At 46.3% G+C, this 23,288-nt stretch overlaps 1 protein-coding gene across 4 annotated transcripts in view; it reads right to left on the bottom strand.

Annotated features, from left to right (window-relative positions):
• The window catches only part of BRD3 (bromodomain containing 3), a 49,619-nt gene extending 29,238 nt beyond the window's left edge, over positions 1-20,381 (bottom strand). For 3 of the 4 annotated variants that reach the window (XM_052814284.1, XM_052814286.1, XM_052814287.1), the window contains exon 1: positions 13,705-13,810. The gene's annotated coding sequence lies outside the window, so the exon portion shown is untranslated. Of the gene's footprint in view, positions 1-13,704; positions 13,811-20,235 lie in introns of those variants that run through there. The other variant, XM_052814285.1, reaches the window with a different exon arrangement.
• Between the last annotated feature and the right edge of the window lie 2,907 nt (positions 20,382-23,288).

Below are 23,288 nucleotides of genomic sequence, written 5' to 3'. Positions count from 1 at the left end.
TTCGTGCAGTACAGGATGGTATTTGTTTTGATTGCAAAATTAGAAGGTAGCAAGCTTTATGTTAGCATGTGAGCCCAACAACTCTTTTTTTTTCCTCTTGGTATAGTACTTCTGCATGGTTACTTGGACACTGATCAAAAACTGGCGCAATTCCAGCCCAGCCAGAAACAGCAACATAAATCTTCCCATCAGGGAAAATTATCAAGTTTAAGAAATGTTCCTTGACCTCATCTTTATCTCCACATTATTATTTACATTACAGTAGCACATGGAGGCTGTGCAGAGACCAAGGTCCCTCAGTACTTAGCACTCTGCAGACACAGAGTAAGACCCTGTCCCTAACTCGAGGAGCTGGCGCTCACAACTCACGCTTCACACTGTGGTGAAGTGACCTGCGGGGGCCACCCAGCGAGCCTACAGCAGAGCCGAGAGCAGAGCCCTGAACCCCGGCCAGTGCCTGGCCCCAGTTTTGTTAGCCAGCCCATCAGAGGAAGAGCACCTCTGAAGGACTGCTGCTCACACAGGCGTGAAAGGCAGCGACTGAGCCTTTTTGAAGGTAGGATGGAGCCAGCAGCCAGAACCGCACTGAGACAGCAGGGCAGCTGGAGCAGGCGTCCTCACGCTGCTGCTCCAAGCATTAGTCCCCCACATAGGCTCCTTGCAGCCACCAAAGCAGATGCTCAGTCCCTTTTTCCCCGACAGCAGCAATAGCTGGAAGCTTGGTCACATTTGCCACCATATGCTACTCCCCACCTCAGAGAAGCAGCAGGCCCATGATCACCTCGCCCAGACTGTCTTACAACTGCAGGAGAGGTTTAGTGCACTACTACTACATCTCAACACAACCTTAAAGTCAGCTAAGATTATTAATTGAGGGTTGTACCCATTTCATTCTATGGCTGAAGAAAGTAAGGGCTACACCACCACTCCTCCAGGTTCCTCAGAAGAAAACAAAGCTGGTGGATACCCTCCTTTTCCTCCTACTCTGCCTTCCCTTCCCTTCACAGCCCCATATCGGAATTGAACTTCAGGAAGCTTTCACTACCTACTAACTCCATGTCAGCAGGGATGTTCTCTTCAAACTCAAGGGATCTGTGATTTGAGACAAAGACTTGAGGACAGATGAGTTGCTCTATCAGCCAATGCTGCCTTGGCAGACACACGCACGCTATACACAATATGCCACCCCCTCAAGACTTGGGGATGAAGCAGTTGCACTTGGCTTCACTGCAGGAAATGGGAATTTGGCTTGCGAGTGCCCCTATGGCACACTGCAGCTTTGCACTCTGAAAGTCCATTCAGCTGTCCTTGTCTCCCCAGTCTTTAATTCCACATAGCAGAGATTTGCTTTTCATGCATATTATTTTGAGCACAGCCCCAATAACATCCTGAGACTGGAATATGCAACTGTGTCCTTAACTTACCTCTGCATGAGGGAGGGAAAAAGATCACAGAAGATTAAGTCAGTTCCTTGACTTTTGACTTGTTTAATTTAATGCCCATCAGATTATGCAGATGGATTTCCCACCCTTGGTCTCTCCTTGGCTATTATAAGAGCAGGTGTTTCCTCAGTAAGGTGCCTGTGGGCTCCTAACCAGCAGATAAGAATCAGCCAGAAGTAACTGGTAATTTCAAGAGCCTTCAGTTCTGATACATACTCAGTGCTCCTTGCAAATCATGCTGCTTTAAGATGTCTCACATCATGCCTTCAAACTCAGGGGTACCCAAAAGTCACTTTATCTTGGCTATAAAAGCACTGGGGACTTTTATAACCACTATTCTAGGCATCTCAAATAAAATGATGGTCTTTCTGATAATCACAGGCCAGAGTATTTCTCTCCACCAAGTTGCTAACACCACAGGAAGCACCTTCTGATCAAGTCTGAGCAAGAATTTAGATGCATGTCACATACCTCCTGCAACACACAAATCATATGGGGCTCAACTGCTAAAAGCTGTAGTTTCAAGTGCAGGGAGTGATGTTTCACACTATAACAAGTTCATTCTCATAGCTTTGAACTTCCTTTTTAGAACAGTTTAAGTAACCAGCCTCAGTAATGGATTAGGTATGGCTGATCTTGTTTTGGATCGTGGAGGACAGAATGACCTCTGGACATTTCTTCCAGCCCTACTTTTTATGGTCCTCTGAAAACAGGGACGCAAATTTTAACTCGGACATATGTTGGTTTTGTGCAAGCTCAAGTTACACACAGTTTTGTTAACAAAGTTTGCTGGTTCTGGCTGGGGTAGAGTTAATTTTCTTCATAGTAGCTAGTATGGGCTATGTTTTGGATTTGTGCTGAAAATGGTGTTGGTAATACAGGGATGTTTTCGTTATTGCCGAGCAGTGCTCACACAGAGTCAAGGCCTTTTCTGCTTCTCACCCCACCCCACCAGCGAGCAGGCTAGGGGGGCACAAGAAGGTGGGAGAGGACACAGCTGGGACAGCCGACCCCAACTGACCCGAGGGATATTCCACACCATACGACATCATGCTCAGCATATAAAGCTGGGGGAAGAAGAAGGAAGGGGGGGACATTCTGAGTGATGGCGTTTGTCTTCCCAAGTCACCGTTACACGTGATGCAGCCCTGCTTTCCTGGCGATGGCTGAACACCTGCCTGCCGATGGGAAGTGGTGAAAGGATTCCCTGTTTTGCTTTGCTTGTGTGCACAGCTTTTGCTTTACCTATTAAACTGTCTTTATCTCAACCCATGAGTTTTCTCACTTTCACTCTTCTGATTCTCTCCCCCATCCCACCAGGGGGGACTGTGGCTGTGTGGGGCTCAGTGACCAGCTGGGGTTAAACTATGACACAAGGCTACAGGAGGAAGGAAAAGTGTGAGTGGTTAAAGAGCTTACTCTCTGTTGGATTCCTGACTGGAGGAGTTCAGTCAGCTTTCAGACCTGACTCTCCAGTAAGGACTGGACTGAGATTTCAGAAATAAATTGAACTGCACTTGCAAAAAATCTTCCAGGAAGTACTTCAGCAAATTAACTGCGTGACCTATAATGAAAATGTTAACAAACACTTAGCTGTAGCAGCGGAAATAAGCAACTACAAACAGGTTTCAGAGTACGGAAAGCAGCTGGTGGCTTGCACATCAACACTGGGAAGGCAGAGTCAAATCAACAGGATGGGAATAGGTAGGTGCTTCACAGGAAAATGCTAGTGGTTGTGCCTCTCACAAAGAGATACACCAATTACATCTTTATGGCAATGGAAAAAAAAAAGTGTTGGGCTGTTTCAGCCTTCATTTTCATAACAGAGATTTGGCACAGAAAGTAAAGTGTTTGGGATAATCACATGCCTGGGCAGAGTCTGCTTGTGCCATTTCTTCCTAGAGCGGAAAGGTGGAGATGCAATGAAATTACCTTGCATGACCCACAGGATTGAACCCACACCACCTTATAATCAGAGGAAGAGCCAGAGAGAAGGAAGACAGCAGGCAGTCAAGGTTTACAGAGGAAGAAGAGAAGGTGAATCTGCTTCAGAGCACATGCTCTCTCTTATCTAGTGCACTGCAACACATTGAATGCTTATTTGGCAAATTCTAGCACTTGTAGGGGTTACTGCAGTCCCCCAAAAGCCCATGTACAGGAGAAGCCCTGCAGCCTTGGACATTAGGCAAAAAGGAAGCGCTGGGAAGGTGCTGGCACATGGCCACATACCATACAAGCTCCCAACATGTCAGGAGCAGGATGGGGGGGCGGGGGACCTAGGGGAGGCAGGAACGTGGCTGAAGGCGCATTGGAAGTATGGTATAAACCACAACACAGACAGCAACTCAGTCCTTCTCTGTGATTCAGTAACCACTTCAAGCCCCATCCTGCAAAGTGCTAAGCAACCTTCCCCCCTCGGTAAGTTGCACAGTTTCTGTGGCTCAGTGCCTCTCCACAGAGGGTTTTGCAGACTTATCACCTACAAGATACAACTAATTGGTCAATCAAGATAAACCTCTTTCTAAGGAAGGTTTAGGCAAAGACAGAAACAAACTCAAGCTCTCCGCACTTTTTGGCCCCTCTACCTGGGTCAAACCCTCCTCTAGCTGTCTATTAGGGAGAGATAAAATGACAAGGGAGGTTAAGTGCTAGGTATCTGGGGCTGGAGAGTCTATTCAGACTTATCCAACTTGTGGGTACTCCCATTGTTGCGGTTACAATAGCTATGATAGCTGATCTAGTCAATGCTAGCCAGCCCTGAAGATACATCCTCTCACTGCAGTATTGCTGCAGAATGTGATCCCAGCTAGAGAATTCCCATTGTACAAGCATAAGGTGTGCAAGAGCATGGAGATCTTGTTCTCTTTCATCATGTTTCCTAAACCACCACAAAAATAAATTGCAGGCTAGTCAAGAAAAGGAATCTCCATGTTTACAAGAAAGTTGGGCAAGGGGGAAAAGGTTTCATGATCCTAAATTCAAACCTTGCCGGTGGGCATAGCAAAAGACTCTACAGACTTGGGTACAACTTCTTCAGACTGGCCAATTCCACAAATTCAGAACTGGCACAAAGCTGTCTGGTGGATGTCTTCTTTGTTATTCCACCTCTCAATGTTTCTGGTATCATTATCACTTGAACTTCACAGATGGACAGAACCTACTGTTCCACCTCAACTCACCCTTGCTTGTGCATTCAAATCCATACTTCAAGACCAATCAGAGCTACAAATCCATTTGCTCACTTGGGTTTGAACTGCAGTCACCCTTTATTAGCATCCTTCATGTCAGTATCCCAACTGCTCTGTAAGTGGGAGACTGAAACTTTGTGACAGCCTGATGTTGTAACAGGCTCAGTGGCATCTTTGGATTTCTGCTTGCCCAGCCATCAGGCAATGCTGCCACAGCACACAAGGAGCAAAGGAGGAAAATGTCACTTGCTGAGAGCTGCTAAGAAGAAACCATGCATCTGAAAGGCCAGGAGCAACAGGTCCGCCCCAGACACACCACCAAAGTGACAAGCAAGCAGGCTGAAGCTGTTGATCATTTTAGTACTGGATGATGATGCTGAACAGTCTTAACCCAATACTCATTGGCTTCAGCAGAAGTCAGCCTAGGGTTCCTTTTGCTTACTTTCCTTCAGGAAGCAAAATTAGTGGAAAAAACCAGATACAAATACTACTGAGCAGATAAACTGGAAGAGGAAACAGGCAGCTAACCTACACCCTCTGGGAGAAAGCAAAACATAGAGAAAGTCAGGAAAAGAAAGGAAGAATCAATAGAGTGAGGAGATAGAAGTTAAAGTTTCCCATTTCATGCAGTTTGAAAATGTGATTGACTTCAGGCTGCTGTTAAATGCTGCATCACACAGATCCACTCTACTTTTCTGAACTACAGACTAGAGCAGGGGGAGAGAAGCTCTTGTGTGGTTCATCCAGGCTTGGTCACCATTATTGTTGCCATGCAGCAACACACAGAAAGGACCACCACACACCAGACACTACATGAAGACAGTACACATTGCAGGAGACTCCAGCCTCTGCTCGTGACCAGACATTGCAAGTGGGATGGGAAGATGGAATAGAAGCTGGAGACTGACTGATTGCTAGGGCAATGAATTGACAGGTTAAACACCTCAACTTAACCATGTTTCATCAGGATGTGCCTAGACACCAACTGCACTACGACCAAGAGGCTCCACTGCCCTGACCAAGCACAATGCAGTGTGCACAGAGTCTCTGCCCTATGAGTGAACAGCCTAGACAGGCCAGGGAAGAGGCACAAATTGGCAAGATATAATGGTCTTAAAAAGGAAAACTAAAAATAAACAAATCACAGTGCAGGTCAGTACCACAACCCACCTCCTTCAAGGCTCTGTCTCCTAATTCCCCTCTGTTCATCTATTACATTACAGCCTACCTTCTCCAAAGCATGACTTATCCAACTCATGATACTACTGCTGATTCATCCTGTGACTCCAGAAATCAGTTTTGCCAATTTCAGGTCAGCAAACCATATTTCAGTTAAATTATTTAAAAAAACCAACCAAACAAAACCAACCAAACAAAAAAAACAACCAAAAAAAGCCATACTCTGGCACTGAGCCAAGTTTCAGATGATACGTGCATAACAGAAGCATTTAGGTACACCCATTAAAGCATAACGTGGCAACACCCGCACAGGCTTCAGAACTCCTAATGGGATTATTGTACATCTACACCCTCGCAGCATTCTCTTTTTCTGCTTTTTAAAGGATATGATCTGCAAAGTTAAACATTTCTGTTCTGAAAAAGAGTCTGCCCTTCCCCCTTTTAATCAGCATATGGTGCTCTGTTGTATGTTTACAGTGTAAGAAAAAAACCTCAAACTTACTCAGTTTGATTCAGCATATAGTGAATAAATTACAGTCTTTCCACAACAGGTTTTGTCATGATTGTTTCTTTTTCTGCAGTTTGATTTCCAAAAAGAGAGATTATTGGCCACAAAGCATTTTGAAGAAAAGGTGAAAAACAAAAACAAAAAACCAAGGGCTCGAATACTTCCCTGCTGGGCAGAGCATCTCCAAGCTTCTGCTATAGCTGCAAAGAATTACAAAAAAACCAGCCACAAAACAGGATGCTGACACTTCAGCTCAGTTCTTGACACCCCATGCTGTAGGCTTCTCAGTTTCCCACTTGTAAAATGGGGATATATTTCCACTACCATCTACAATTAAAGTCATTAGACTTTTGCCATGCATATATACATTAATTCCTTCTCACTGTTATGGTTATACTAAATTTTAAGGAAAAAAAGCAAACACACAGAGGAACCTATATTTACAAGGTGTTCAAATACCATAACTTAGGTTTCTGGAAACACTTAACTGTTCTTTACTAAGTACAATGCTAATTGTCATTTGAAGAAAGTGCAAAGCTGAAACTGCCATCTGCTTTATCCCTTTCCCCATACTGCAGAGCTCTCTAAACACGTTTCTAAAAGATAAACCACAACACCCAAGAGGTCCTTCATGACACCTGTTAGGGAGGGGGGTTTAGATACAGCCGAATTCCAATTCCAACTGAATCTAAGAGGCTACATGTAACAGGAAGATTACCTCCTCTTAATGAAACTAAGTACAAAAAGGATTCTGAGCAAAGTATAAAATACAGAGCCCTTGCAAATAGCATTCAATTCCTATGTATTACCTATTTAAAGGATTGTTTTCTGCTCTGTGTACCTAATAACCTATGCTGCAATTCTCCCTTACATCACCAGTACTGCATGGCCATATATCAGCATTATTAATATAAGTTACAAGTGCTACAGATGTTATCCTTACCAGAAGCTCCATGCAAACATCAACAGAGAAGACAGACTTCTAATAAACACACACAGATCTGTACGTTAGTTAGAAGCATTTCACAGTAAGTAGCAGAACCATCAAAGTGATTCATTAGAGAAAATACCTTCCTCCATCAACAGACCTCCCTTGCGCACTTGTGCTCCAACACTTTCTCCCACTCAATTTTTAAATTTATTTTTATATATTAAAATGATTAAAGTTACTATTTTGAAAAAGAACAGATTTGTTTTAGGACAAAAAGCATTACAAGTGTAGTAAGAACAAATGTGCTGCTACTGGTTTAAATCATGCTCTGAGTTTACAGCTACAGCACTCCAACTTTCCCATGCAAAGTCTACCTAAATCAATATATGACAATCAAGTCAGTTTAAGGGGATGAACAATGAAATGAAAGTGATTGAATTACCATGACATAAATATACTACTTGTTAGCTGAGCCACAGTAACGTTATACTTGGTAATGGGGCAGAGTAAGTACACCCACCCACCAAGTCAATTATTGCAGCTTAGCTGACAGAGAAGCAGTAACTTACGCTGCGGTAGCCCTCCCATTTATGACCACCACTCATCCCCTATGCATGTTCCCCTAAAGAGGGTGCACCGGCTTAAATTTGTTTGGGAACAGATGAAGTTAATTGCCTTGTCTTTGAACAAGCATGTTGTCCCAGAATAACTCAATGTGTTAACTTAAAGCAAACATAACCAAACAAGTGCAAAAGTCTGTACGTGGTCTACTATTTCAGATGAAAAGTGCCTTGCTGATTTTGCTAAGGTTGGGTAGATCCATAAATTTGCTCAGCTATGCAAGGAAGTTGCAGGTCAGCTAAGGTGTGAATAAACTGTGATAGCTAAGCTGCTGTCACTCCCTGAGAGAGCATCAGCACAGTTTCCACTGCCTGAGTTTATGCATCTGATCTGAACGCCCAAACAGTCTGTGAGAAAGGGAAAAATTTGGATCTTAGAGTCTATCACCCCTCCCTACACAGGGAACAGAGGCTGCTAATTTGGGGGAAGAGGGGAAGGTGCTCCCTACTGCCTAACACACCCAAGGGAGGAAGGTGGTCTGCCTCTGCATACCCAGAGGAACACTGCTCTGTCCATGGACTGCTCGGGACAGACAGACAGACAGGCTCCTAACAGGAGGAGCTAAGCTTCCCCACGCACAGCTCCTGCTATGAGCACCCACGGCTTAGCTTCCTGCACAGTGAGAACAGACAAGCCCTCAACCTCTCTTAAAGCTCCTGCATATGGATGAAGTTCAAGTCAAAGGAAGTACGACTGCAACAGTGTGGACACAAGTATCCCAATTTATTCCCATGTGGCTTATTCCTGTCCAGGAAAGAAACATACTTTCAGCACACTGGCCGATGCATAGTACACACACTCAAGACAAGCGTTTACTCCAGCAAAAACTTGGGGAAGCATACCCTCTATCATGTGGCACCTTGAAGAGCTGCACTTTAATGCTATTTCACAGATCCTAAACAGAACTGTAGCACCAACACAAAAGTTGCAAAATGGCAATGCTTTCCATTAAGGAACAGCGTTCTCCATTATACCCACACACAATTCTTGCACATACAGTACAGAACACACATGTGCTCAGCGTATCAGTTTCACTACAGCCCACAGTACAGACAGTTCCTAAACCAGCCTTGGTAAGCAAAAAGGCTGCTATGTCCTACATCCGCTCCCAGAAAAATAACACAGTACTGCAAACTCCGCACTTCCTTATAGCCAAACCTATTGACCAGTGCAGGTTTAGGAAACAGATTTCTCTCAGCATGGCCATATTGGTGGGTTGCAAGAAAGTGAGATCCCCAACCAGGCTCCCTCCGTAATGTTACACAAGTTGAGCAGTTGAAAAGACAGAGTTACACAAGGAGAAACGTGCCTTTCCTTCAATACAGGTTGGGTTTGGTTACGACAGGCAAGTCAGTCACACGAAGCGCATCTCTGCTGGTATATCTATGTCAGTGCATGAAGTCCTCTGCAAGGATATCAGCACGGCTGTATCAGTAAAGTGCTCCAGGTGTAAACTTCAAGAGTGCAACAGCTCCCAGGGCCAGGAAGGAAAAGTGCAATCCTTTCCTGTCTCTACCTCTCTCTTTTTAAAGGAGAGAGAGGATCAAACAGGATCATTCCCAAAGCAGACCGATGTCAATCAGAACGGAGTCTGAATCTCAAAGTTTGAAGCTAAATGGAATCAGTTTGGCCAGGGCATTTTGTTCCAGATTGGTCCCCCATGCACAGAAATTTCACCTCAGATTGTCTTTGCCACACCTGTTGCGTTGCTGGTGGAGAGGAGAAAGTTGAGCCCTGGTCCCAGCAACAGTGAGACAAATCTTCTCCTTTGTCCAGGTTATCCATATTGCTGAAATACTTCCAGGCATGATGGTGTCTTCTTATCAGACTCAAGCTGGAAAGAGACTGAGGCCTGGAAAGACGCTAAAGGAATCCAAAATAGAGGCGAGTGTTTCTTCAGCTGGTATCTTAACAGGAAGAATGGGAGAAGGAATAAGGACTAGTAGAAAAAGCAGCACATTATGATGAATTTCCACACTGCTCTCCAGAAGAATTTAAATCCTTCCAATTGTGGCTTTAGCAACAAGTGGGTTAAAGAGTTACTGTGCCCCAAAGAAAGTTGTTCACCTCCAACAAGCACTAACGATTGACAAAAACACACTAATGTCACAGTAAAATACTGTGGAATGAAAAGCTCGAGATGCACACATCCTTCCAAAATGTCCTGACAGCTCACTGAGCAGCATAGCAAACAATGGCTCCCTCCTAACTCCCAGAACTCTATTGCTTACAACGGTGTTCTAGGCTATTACTGGAGAATAATGTGGCAATTTAAGAAGAAAAAAAAAAACCAACAAAACAAAAACAACACACACGACAAAACAAAACATACAGTTCATGGTAATGATTGGGAAACCCACTGCGGATTAATGAATTTTGCAAATTAGCAAAGCAGGAGCAACCAGGATTAAAGAGAAACAATCAACAACACTGAGATGCAAAACACTCTTTGTTCATTTATTTAGCAAAGTGTCATTCTGTGTGCGCTGAAAGCACCTGATAGCTTACCAAAGTAGACAGAGAGTAATATATTTTGTAAAAGTAATTAAGCCTTTGAAACATGAGACTTCACTACATCACTCAGCTGCTGCTGAGGAGAGGGATTTGACTCCCGAGTTGTTTGTGCTGTCAACGAGAGCGATCAGGCTCCCAGATTACGCCAGGGAGAAGGAGCGAGATTCTAGGAGTGCAGCAAGGCTTGGCTGTAAACCCACAACCCACTGCACAAGTGCTCCCTCTCCCCCCAAAAGTTAAGAGGTAAATATTAAACAGCATCTTTCAGAACTTGTACCAATTAAAAGGTGTGTCTGTAAAAACTATGGGAAGCCCCAGCCTTCACCAAGGCAAACTGCTTTATCTGTGTGCACTGCCTTCAGCTCACTGAGGCTCATGGGGGAAGAGACTCTCAGGTCAGGCAGGCTGGATCCCCGGCCTGCAGACATGGTTTGTGGATACCAAGAACCTCCATTAGACTCCTCACCATCTTAGGAGATGACTGAAGGATAAAGTTTTAAACACACAGTTCTTAACTCAGGAAAGCAGCATTTTTCAATACTATTAAGAACTGTGATTTAAGTCATTGTACCCAGTGCAGTTACAACAGTGCAAAGAAACAACCAGCTACGAAGGCTACTGAAATACTTCCATTTGCAGACACTGACTAACAAAACCAGCCACCTTTACAGACTGATAGTGAAAGAACACTGCTGCCTAGCATGCTTATTGAGATGGAACATCAGCCTTCTTCAATATGTTTTTCTTCCAAATATTTTTTAAATTTCAAGAACTAAAGTTTCTGAAAGCACCTCAGTGCTTAAATGACAGAAGTTTTATTTCCACAAGTGACAGAGCCTAGTTTTTGTTTGAAGATAACGGAACTAACACTCCAAAGTCAGTTTTGAGAACAAACCTCAGACACTTCACATTGCACATGCATTCTTTCTTAATTTAAACTCTGCATGCATAGGTCACTAAAACTAAAAAGCCTTTCATTGGAATAGCTACTGTCTCAGCTCTGAGCACTATACAGGCAGTGAGTATAGAAGACAATATTGCAATCAAGCTTATGCTGAACACTGAATAAGACTGTTACCCTCTGCCCAACCCTTTTATTAAGCATTGTCTCAAAGCACTAAATACATGCATGAGTGAATATTTTTAACCATTGTGGACTAAAGAGAAAGAAATAAACAATCTTAGCATTTATTCTTTCCGAAAAGGAAGGCTTTGAGGTCAGGAGTTACTCTGTTGCAGCAGGAGCCTCCCAGCATGTTATTAAAAACTCCCCAAACTTCGGCGCTAACAAAACAAGACACACTCTGCTAGTGCTGTGATCTGCAGATTAGGAGGCAGGACTTCGCATTTACAGTACACTCAAGCGGTTGGGTAGTTGTAAGCAATACAGATCGGGTTTTTTGCTTGTAAAGCAACCAGACTGCTTTGGGGATTTCTTGTTTTATTGATGCATATTTATTCTGCACTTCTCACCCTTATACTGCAGCACATATGGTAGTCACCAAGTCCTCTCTAATACCTTATCACTGTGTGAATTAAAGACAAGAGTTTCAGCTTTAAACCTAAATTTCCAGTTTTAGAGACACCCCCTCATCACACTCACATGTACTGAACACGTTAAAAATACTAACAAGCGTATTAAAAAAAAAAAGCTTCCCTATTCCCAGCAAGGAACAGCAGGTGTGCTTTGCTAATTGTGTTACCCCCAACCTACTATTTACTAGTGTCAGGGAACTTAAGATGTAAAAAAAAAAAAAAAAAAAAAAAAAAGCAAAGCATAAATGTTTGAAGTATTAGTGAAGCCATCATATTTGCTTATCCAAAAAAGTTTATTGTAGTAACTTTTGATTCCTGAAGACATCAACAGAAAGGTATATCCACACCACGGAATTGTCACAGAACATTCAGCGCGAACCTTACAGAATGCATGCTCCACGTTGTCAAAAGTCATTTCTGTAGGAAACACATTCCCTATTAACACCCTGCAAGACTGAACCACGTAGCTTAAAGACGTGCACAGATCTGCGACCTGAACACTACAGCTTTGTTTGAAAGTGAAACCAAGCAGGCTACAAATAATGCTCTATCCCCAGGGAGGTGCAAAAACCAAACAAGTAGTATAAACGGAGGAAAAGTACGGCTGGGTTTTGAAGTTCTACATTTTATTATCGGTAGCATTATTTATAGCGTGACACTTCTATATATAAATCTGTGAGCTGCGTTTCTTTTTACACCTATAAATCATATCAAGTTTAGGCAACGAACCCTCGGTTTCCGTTTATTTACAAAAGTTCGGTAAACACCAGATATTTACACGAGCAAAGAAGCCGTATATATACACATATACACAAACGGACGCATGCGGACACGGACAACACACGAAACGCGCACTTTTCAGCGCATCATATGCAGCCTGCTCAGACCTTTTTCCAGCTCACAAGCCAGCGACCCGGGCGGCGCCGGGGGCAGAGGGAAATGGCCGGGAAGAGCCCGGCGCTCGCCCAGGGCGAGGGGCCGCCGCCGAGCCCCGCTCCGCACCCCGAGCCCCGCTCCGCGCCCCGAGCGCGGCCGCTCGCCGCCGGAGCCGGGGAGCCGCGGATCGCCGGGAGCGGGGGCTTGCTGCTGCCTAGCACACACCCCCCCACCCCGCTCTTTTTTTTTTTTTTGCGCTCCCCCCCCCTTTTTTTCTTTCTTTTTTTAATTTTTAAGGGTGCCTGCAGCCCTCCTTTTCCTCGCCCCTAATTTTCCCCTTGAAAAGATGGCGGGCAGAGAGAGCGAGCGAGGGAAAGCGAGCGAGAGAGGGGAAAGAAGAAGAAAAACAAAACCAAAAAAAAAAAAAAAGGAAAGAAAGAAAACCCCTCCTGCGTGGGGGAGCGGGGCTCGGCAGGGCCGGGGCTGCGCCCGTCCGGGGCGTCTTCGGGCGCTCGGCGAGAAGGGGAGGGGGGAGCAGAAGATGGAGAAGAAGCGGCAGAAGAAGAAGAAGAAGAAAAGGGTGGGCAGGAGCGGCGGGGCCGGGAGGAAATCAATGGCCAGGCTGCAGCCAGCCCCGCCGCGCTTTGTTGCATTGTCGCGGCGCACAAAGGCTGCGGGGCCGCGGGGAGCGACGCGGGGCTCTCGCAAGAAGAAGGAGCAGAAGAAGAGAGGAGGGGAAAAAAAAAAAACAAAAAAAAAGAAAAAAAATCAGCATTGGCCTTTCCCAAGTGGGTTTTGCTTTCCTCCCCCTTCTTCCCCGGCCCCCCCCTCCCTCCAGAATCCATGGCCCAGTGCTAGCAACGCACACCCAAGCATCTAACAAATAAAGGGAAAGATTAAATAGATTACTTTGCCCCGGCAGCTCCAGCAACGTTTGCCTTATAGTCCCTCCAGTTGCTCTTCTTTTTATCCTCGGCAAGGCAGTATAATAGATGCGCTACAGCGCCCAAGAGCTCATGCGCCGGGGCGCAAGGCCATGTGGGGACGGTAGTCCCGGGCCGGGCCGGGGGAGAGGCGGCCGCTGGCCCCCGGACTACAAGTCCCAGAAGCCGGCAGGCTCACCCCCCCCCCCGGCTCCCCGCTCCCTCCCCGGACCGGCGGGCAGGGGAGAGAAACGGCAGGGGTGATGCCCCGGTCAGCGGGCGGCGGGGGCGGGTAAAGACGCTCCCCCCGGTGGGGAAAAAGCCTCGCTTGGTTTCGGGGGGGGGGGCCAGCGATAGAAACCCGCCGGGAGGTGGTGGCTGCGGGTCCCCCCCGGGCAGATATTGCCGGGGAAGATCCCGGCTTCCCCCCTCCGCCCGCCGTCGCGCCTCTCGGGCTCTAGAGGTACAACAAGAGCCCTTAAAAGTGCAACTGGCGAGGTGCGGGTCCCTCTCAGCTCCGCGGCTGAAATCCACGCAGGGTCACGCATGCTGCGGGAGACCGAGTTTTAAATCACAACTGCGGGAGCTGGCTTGCTCTTCCCCCCCCCCCCCTTTTTTTAAATCGCGGTTTGCATTGGGTAATGCGCTCTCACATTTATTACGCAACAACTAATACGAGCTGCAATAAAAATAGAATGCCGCCAATGCAAGCTGTAGTAGTAAGTGGCAAAAAAAAAAAAATCCATCAAGAAAACCCACAACCTAATGTAGTTTGCACTGGTTAGTGCATTTCATAATATCCTCAACTGCCAAAAACAACAAAAATTAATCTATAGAATATTTTACAAACACACCCACCATAAGAGCATCAACAAACATGAGCACTGTCACAAACACTTCCAAATGCCTATACCCTGAAGCAAATGTACAAATGCAAACAGAAGTTAAAACAACAAAAAAAGATTGTTACAACTCCAAATATGATTCAATTGCTGCAGCACAAAAAGAAAAAAAAAATTAGAACTGTTGGAAAATAAACGAGTCCAGAGGAAACATTTGAGCACCAACATAAAATGAGAAGTAGTTACAGGATTTCTCTGTGGACACATATGCCAGCAGAGGCTGCCACCCTGCCTGTTACAGACAGCCAACGCGGTGATGCCAATTAATAAGTCAGTTTATTGTAACCATAAGGTGAAGGCATTTTTACTGGAAGACCTTATTTCCAGAAGATTAGCTTTTGAAAAACGTGACCAATGGGACCAAAATTTCTCAGGAGGTACAATATAATCAGAAAGATTGGGTTTTGTACAGGCAAGAGGACAGACGCTTGGGAAAATTCCACCTAGCCAGGCTTGCGGCTGCCTCAGGATGAAACCAAAGTTGTTCATATGCTCTAGTCAAACCCAAGATAAAGTGCTTCTTTGCACTCAACTTCAAGGCTTGTGCGAATTCAGGAACTAGAAACTCGCTCACAGCCGTACCGCTCTTGGACGTACTTACTTTGTAAGGCAGCATTTGAAGTTACATCTGCATCTACAGCCAAAACCCACACTTAGTCAGTGCATGACTTGGGCTTCCTTCCTGCAACTCGACCTTTTTGACTTGACCATCAGGTACCCGAAAGCCACTCTCCACACCCAGAGCACATGGTCTCTGCGGGAACACGGAGCATGCAAGCAGTAAGAAAAAGGTACATTCTGGGTATTCTTAAGGGGAAGAGCCACACTTTGCAAGCCGGTGTTCACTAAACCTGCCCTGCCTCTGGTCGTCATATGTTCCACATTGCCAGACTGTGCGAGGAAATCCCTTTGAAACACCACCTGAGCTCTGCCCTGCCTACAAGTCTCCTGGATACCAGATATCGGCGGTGTAGAAGATTGGATTTTGAGCACTGGGCACTTTTACCATCATTCTGCTGTATTCCCATTTTCAAGACAATTCTAAAAGAGTACACATGTGTCAAAGCATTTGACAGCTGAAAAGTACCAGGTCAGTTCTTTTGAATGCACCGTCCAGCTCCCTTACATGCCAGATCCACATGGATAAGCAGGGTATAAATTTATGAATGCCGTAACATACACAGATACCAAATCATGAGCATGACCAAAGAGCCCCTAAATGAAAACTGCTGCTGCTCTAGGCATGGGGGCTGGGAAAAGTTGGCAGGCCGAAGCTTTCCAAGGGAGGCGGCAGGGAGTAATCAGCTGAGTATTCATTATGAGCACTTGGGAAAATGTATGCCTTTAACTCTAAAGACTCATTTTCAGCCGAACCATAATCCGAAAGTTTGATTTTTAAATGTATTTATATTTTAGTTTGAGACAAACTCCTGCAACAAAAAAGTGTGTTGGCTGAAATGTAAGACTTGGCAGAGCTCTAAGCAACTGAACAGGGGGGTCTCATAATGCAAAGTGTCCAGCAACCTCAACAACATGCAGAGAGTGCAAGAGGAGGGCTGAGCAAAATGGGGGAGTGCAGGCAAAAAGGCAGAGACAAGAGAAGTGAGGAGGGTCCCTGTGAGAGCATAAAGCCCTTCAAGGTGGCAGGGCAGAGTCACCTCACAGTGAATATGCACAAGTTAAAAATTGGAGTTTGATCCTCACTGCAAATCCACTTTCAAGAGCAGCTTGGCAATGGAGGGTGCAACAAAACTGCAACCCAAAGGCAGTCTCCAACTGCACCTTTACTTCCTTATCTCACCCAGGGTGGGTGTAAGAGTTTCATCCCAAATTGTTACGTTCATTATGCTGAACAGGCAAAACAATTCATGTGGGAAACTGTCCCCAGAGATTTCACCACTATCAGCTTTCAACCTGGAACATACCAGTCACTCACACACCTACCTGTAGGTCTGCAAACTTGCACTCAAAGAATCCAGCTGCAGCCTCCAAGGGATTAGGAAAGCAAACAGATTCTAGGGATCCTTAAAGCTGCCTTTATGCAAAGCAGTGAGTTTAGATAATGGTTTAGCCAAAGACGCACAGGCTGACTCAGTTTGAATAAGCCCCATAGGAGGTACAGTGAAATCAAATCAGAATGATTCAAGCACAAGTTACATAGCCCAAAGTAAAAGCACTTAGACTGAGGAAGAGATAGTTGTAATCTTTAAATTAATTTCTGAACTGATTTTGTCATATTAGTTTCACACACAAGATGTAGCAGTCGCCTGTTCTGGGATGCCTTAACGCCAGCTTGTCCATAAAACGCAAGACTACAACAGTAGCTTTTCCCTTCCTCCTTCCCAAGCTCAGAGGAGCATCCTAGATTCACCCAAAGCCTTCTGATTAGTCTCTGTGGTCTCTTACCTTGTACCTCCAGTTACCCAATTAGTACCTTGTTAACTAACACCTGCAGTGTATTTATTCCTTGCCATTGCACTACTTTTAACCCTTAATGCACATTGGTACATACATCCTTCTAGGAAGCTTTGTGCATAGGCTTTGACAAGAAAAAACTTATTTATGCAAAACCAGAGCAGTTTTCAGGGCTGTTAAACACTGATACTTTTTGCTTCTATGCTCTTGCTGTCCAGGGTAGGACTTGTGTCTTTTGAAAACAAGGGTGGATGGAAGCAGAAAAAGGAGATACTTGTCTCTGTGGGACCGATGAGTTTTGTGAGAACTGGCCACTCTCAGTGCCTTGCATGACTGCACCCAACAGTATTTAATAGTAATCAGGGACTGCTGGGAACACTAACCCGGAGCACCAATTTTTCTGACCTTTGCTATAGGTACTAACTGTAAGCTTCTGATTCTTTACCTCACCATTCAGTGCTTGTTTCACCATCAAAACCATAGTTCCCCGTTGCAAGGGAGCTCTTTGTTAGTATTTGTACTTGGGAATTACCAAGGGATTACAAGTCGAGAAGGCTACTGAAGGGGTATGAATAGTGCACTGTCAGTGCATTCTGACCTCCATCTCTGGGCACATCTGTAGGCATGCTGGACATTTACATGCACATGAGAGGCTGATGCAAGCTCCACACGCCTCAAGGCAGGCAAATTTGGCTATTCTGACCATTTTGTCAGCCATCAGCCACCATGGGCTCCAAGAGACTTCACATATCAGCAGACTCACAGCAGAGCCTATTACCAGTAGCTGCTATCTCTAGAGTGGATGTCGTTATACATTACAAAAAGAGAATTTATTCAATAACAGTCATGTTTGGGATAAAGAAATAATAGTGCCCAAATAGAAGATTGCTTAAGAGTGTGTAGTGAATGTCTGGGATTATATGACTCCAATCATCCCAGTGGCAGAGAGAAGGGTGTTGAACACAAGGGGATAAATGCTGTTATTGCAACAGAGAGTCATCTTTACTAATGATTTTCTTCAATGGAGTGGCAGGAATTCCTCAGTTGAGTAAGAGTTACTCAGTAAGTTAGGGATGACAGGACCAGGGCAGAGGTTTGAAACAATAATTGCAGTTTGTTCTTCTGTAGTACCTTTCATCTGTGGAAGTCACAACAATGCAATAATCCTCCTAACAGCTTTTGTAGGTAAGGAAATATTATGAGCCCTGTTTTTCAGCTGAGGAAGCTGAGAGGGAATATGATGATGCAGAGAATCGTGGGCAGAGCCAGAACTGGGACTCAGCTCTTCTGACTCATACTTTGTAGCTCTGAGAGCCTGGACACACCAGTTGGTGAGGCCACCCTGGCTACTCAGTGCCTGTAGGACCTTTGTCTCTTCAGTGTTCACTCTTCATCTGGAAGAGGGTAAGCAGAGCCCCCAAACAGGGAACCCAGAAGCCAGGATGTCTACAAGCCCCAAAAGGCACAGCTTTATGGTAATTGATGGGAAGGCAGGAAAGAATTGAGCTATCCAAGACCCAAAGGATCTTGTAAGTGTTCATCTCAAATATAAGTGTTGATTACAATCTAAATCCTGGTCTGGATACAGCCAATATCCAATGGAGGGTCCAGAGTGGATTTAAATAACGTCCTTTCAGACTGGCAGTTCTCAAACCAGAGAAACAGATGGCTGGCTTCCCCTGCAATGGAGAGGAAGGGAATGAAGAGCCCTCAAAATGTTCTGTCTGACCTTGGTGTCTTTTATCAGGATGTAGCAAGAAGCATTACTTGGATAAGCTGCAGGCTGGGATACAGTGGACTAAGTTTTATATGTATGGAAAGAAGCAGAGCAAAGGCCTAAACCATTGTGGGAGAGAAGAAAGGGACAAGACCATGGAATTTGAGAAGTTAAGAGAAACTGCCCAGCCAATAAGGCTACATATCTTTGGCCACAGTAAATATGTTTCTTTGGAAATTAGCTGCATCTAAATGGTTTTGTTACACATTCAGTGTGATGTAGAGACCTAGCACCTGCTGTTAACACAGTGGTTTGCACAGGTAAGCAAGCTTGTGAATAGTGTGTGCTACTGAGTTGGCAGTTTAAACTAACAGATACTAGAACATGCTAGATTTCAGCTGTCTAAAGCCCTAATGGATTCCTGTGTGCTTTCTTAATTTTCCTCCTGCCCTCTTACAAAGACTGGAGAGAATAGTAAAGAGATGCTCTAACCAAATAGTAACACTTTCAAGCATCTTGATTTCTAAATTACAATGACTAATAAATATATTCAGATTTCACTATCTCAGGGGTATGAGTTAATTGTATTGAACAGTCCCTTCATTGGAGTTGCAACCATTTGCACCAGCCAAGAATGAAGCTCCTGATTCACAGAAGTGCTGAGAACCTGCTGCTCCAGTTGAAGTGGCTGGGAGAGGCAGGCTGTCATCACGTCTGGCAGTCAGACCGTGTGTGATTCAGTCTGGGGCTCTCAAATCAGCAGCCTTTATGCATTAACTTGGCTGTGACTTGCACTGGGGGGAATCTGCTTTGAATGATACACTATAGCACATTGCTGGACTCCAATCCTGTGTGAAGTCCTACCTTCTCTTCAAAAACATGGACTGTTTCTTAACAGGTCTCTACTAACATGGAGCTCTATACATGCAGAGTTCAATGATCTTATTTTGAAAGAAGTTCTTCAACTTCCACAGGCCCCTTGTGCCCCAGCTAAGTGTTTGTACACATCCCTGCCAGGGCAGAATGAATCAAATCCTACCTGTTCTCCACTGGGGTAAGATTTCCTAGTTTTAAATGAAGAAATGTTGGCAGTGATGCAAGCAAGGTTCATACTGTAATGGGGGAGGTAGAAATACCAGCCTGGAAAAGGTTCAGTGTTTGTTTTTAAATCCCAGAAGAAACATATGAATGCCCTGTATCTGGGATTTAGAAAAAAACAGAGCAGCATATTAGCAACCACACAGAAACAGCTATATGGCAGAGATCAGCTATGCTTTGAAAGCCGAAAAGATGCAGCAGGTCTCTCATAAGTTCTTCCTCCCTCTGTTTCTTGAGCAGCGCGTAACACACAGTAAGTCTGTTCTGTGCTTCCTCTGTCTGCTGAGAGGCCCAAGCAAATAAAAGTCCTAACTGAGATGGCTAATTGTGCCAAAACATAAACATGGGCTTACACAGCTTGTAAGCTTAGTGCCTTATTACTCACCATTACAAACGTAAGCACGAGCTTGTTTGCAGCAGTCAGGTCTAAAGAGCAGATCCAGCATGTACTGAAGTTAGTTGGAGCTTTTCCACAAATGTTAACGTCCTTTGGATCAAATCTGCAGGACTGGATTAGTTCTGGTCTCGGTGGAACCTGTAACAAAATTGTATACGTTAGTCATAGCAGGACCGATGGCCTCAGCTCTGTTCCTGACACCCTTAGAGCCATCCAAAGGGATCCCAAGAGCACTGAAAGCAGTCAATTCCATAAAATCTGAGCCACTCATGGACTTTTTTTCCCCTTTCATCATTATGGGAAGCTGCTTTCCCCCCCAAAAACCTCAGACAGGTGTCTTTTCCAGTGTACTTGGCAGGTCACCAAGTTCAGGCTATTCTGAACCAAATGGAATGAAAGATTTTGTGAGGGAGAAGCCTGCCAAGCCCCACTCTTTTCCAGAAAGGGAATTTGGACAGATACCACATCCTGCTGATCCCAGCTGTGGCAGCATGGCCGGGGAAGCAAGAAAGACCCTCTCAGATGACTCATAACCAACAACTTAAATTTCATCCAAAGACAACGGTCTGTCCCTGCAAACCCCCAGGTACTCACGTTATGCAGTCCCCCCAAAATGCCCTTCCTTGCGGAGCTGCCTTTTTCTGCAACTGCCATGCTGTCAAAAACCCAATCTAGCATGTGACCGAGTACTTAGCCAAATGGAATTTATCATACTTTAAACTTGTTTAAAAAAATATTCCAGACACTTAAAGGCTAGTGGGTTGTTTAGGATTATGATTACTTTCTAGTGGAGGCTACAGTTTTCATGTTCTGGAGAGGTATTATTCAGTATGGATAAGGATTTTTATACACACATATATATGTATTTTATACATATATATAAAAATATCAGGCAAAAACTTCCAAAGCAGACACTGGGAAGAGAGGCAATATACAAACTTTTATCTCCAACATGAAAGAAACAAAAAGACCCTATCCCTGCCATGGGAAAGTTATATAAATACATAGCATTATACTGCTGATTTGATTTGTGTTCTCTCATTTTACTTCATATTTATTTTTTAAAAGAGTGAAAACTTCTAGACAAAACCATCTGGAAGAATCTGCAACAGGAACTTTACTGGATTTGTTTCCTAATACTGTTCTGGGGACTGTGCAGCTCTTCCAACTGTCTGTGTTTTACTTCCCTGAGTTTAGACGGCAGAGTTAATTCTCCAGACTTCTGCTGTGGGTTTCCAGGCTGGAGGAGAAGGGCCTTGGCTTCACTGTACCATGGATTTTTTTCAGTTTTTTTTTTTCCTTTCTCAACTGCCACTACAATTTTTGGACCCCAAAGATCTTCCTGTGTTAAAGAGCCAGTAAATGACACGTGTCTCCTTTTCTTCCCTCCTAACTGAAAGCAGACTGTAATGTGTTCTGTGCAGTGTTGGGTTGTGGTTCAGAAAAAAACACTGGTCTCCAGAAAAGTGCTTAAACACATGCTTAACTTTAAGTTGGCTGTTTGGCCTTAATGAATGAAAGTTAAATGCTCTTCTGAGTCAGGGCCCTTGTACGCTGGTACACCGACAACTGCCACAGATATACGCTCACCCAGGCAAATATTATGGTGTTAAATGTCTCGCACATCAGCCTCATACATTATACACGTTACTGCCTTGTGAATTAGCTTGTTCTTTTCGTAACGGTTTTTTATCTGTGGTACTGGTGTATGCTTCCAACGGGGCTGGCCTGCGCATTACGACCCAACGACATCTTAACCCCGCTGCAGCCCGGTTCAACGGTTTTTGAACAACTGCAACACGCGGGAGCAGAGCCATCCCCGTGGGTTAAGTGGCTGTGTACCTGACCGCCAGCGCCCAGGGTGATCTGTGCTCCACGGGAACGTCACGCAGGGCTGGACGGGGCCCTGACGAGACCCGCCGCACGTCACACGCCAGGCAGGGCACTTGGCTGCTGCCGCCCAGAGCAAGGGCATCAGCTCAGGGGCCGTACACCGTGGCGGAGGGAGAGCACGACAGGGAGCTCAGAGCCTTCTTCCCCGCCGACCGCCGCCACTCAGCCCGGGAAAGTGAAGGAGGGGAGAGCGGGAGAAAGGCCGAAACGAAGGCGGCGCCTGGCCCTTTAAGGCGCGCGAGCGCTGCTTTTTGGCTCTCGGGCCTTGCCGTAACGCTCCCGAGAGAGAGCGGCATTGTGCAGCCTTTGGCCCGGACCGCGCATGCGCCGTCCCACATTCCCCCCCCCCCCGCGCCTGGCGGCCCCGGAGCTGCCGCCGCCGCCGCTGCCGCGTCCCCCCTCCCTCCCCTCCCGCGGCCGCGCTCCTCCTCACCGCGGAGGAGGCGGCGGCAACGCCGCCGCCGCCGCCGGTCCCCCCCTTTTCCCCCTTCCCCCGGTAAGTCACCGAGAGGCGCGGGGGCGGGCCGGCTCCTTTCCCGTCTCCTCACCGCCGGGCTCCCGCACCGCCGTTTCCCCGCGCGCGGCGCCGCCTTCCCTCAGGCAGCGCGCGGAGCTTCTCCCCCCCCCTCCCCCCCCAACCCTCCCCGCCCGCCCTCGCGGCGGGGCGCGCGCCACCCTCCCGCCTTTCCTCCGCTCCCCCCCCCCCCCCCCCCCCTCCCGCGCGAGGACCCCCGGGCCGGCGCGCGGCGGTGCGGGCACGCGGGCGGCTTTGCAACCCTGCGGGGCTGCAGCGGGCGGAGCTGCTCGTCCTGTTCCCCCCGAAAGTTTGGGGTCCCCTGCAGGGAACTTCCCCCCCCTCTCCCCTTTCCCCAAGCGTGGCGAGGGCGGGCGGGGAAGGGGCGTTTGTAGCCGGTGGGCCGGTGGGTGTGTCGGTACCGTATGCCCGGCGGCGGGGGTGGTGCCGGGGCTGGGGGTTTGCGGGGAACGCGTGTCTCTTCCCCCCCCCCCCCTCCCCACGCCAGCGCTGCTGCGAGCCCCTCGGGCGTGGGAGCCGGGTGACGGCGAGGTGCTGGCGCCCGGGTTTGTGCGGGAGGATGCTGCGGTGCGGGCGGAGCTGAGCGCTGGCAGCGGGCTGCGTGCTCGCCGAA

Source organism: Harpia harpyja, chromosome 19, assembly GCF_026419915.1.
Source record: "Harpia harpyja isolate bHarHar1 chromosome 19, bHarHar1 primary haplotype, whole genome shotgun sequence".
NCBI classification, from domain to species: Eukaryota; Metazoa; Chordata; class Aves; order Accipitriformes; family Accipitridae; genus Harpia; species Harpia harpyja.
This window is presented reverse-complemented; position numbering and strand designations above follow the sequence as displayed.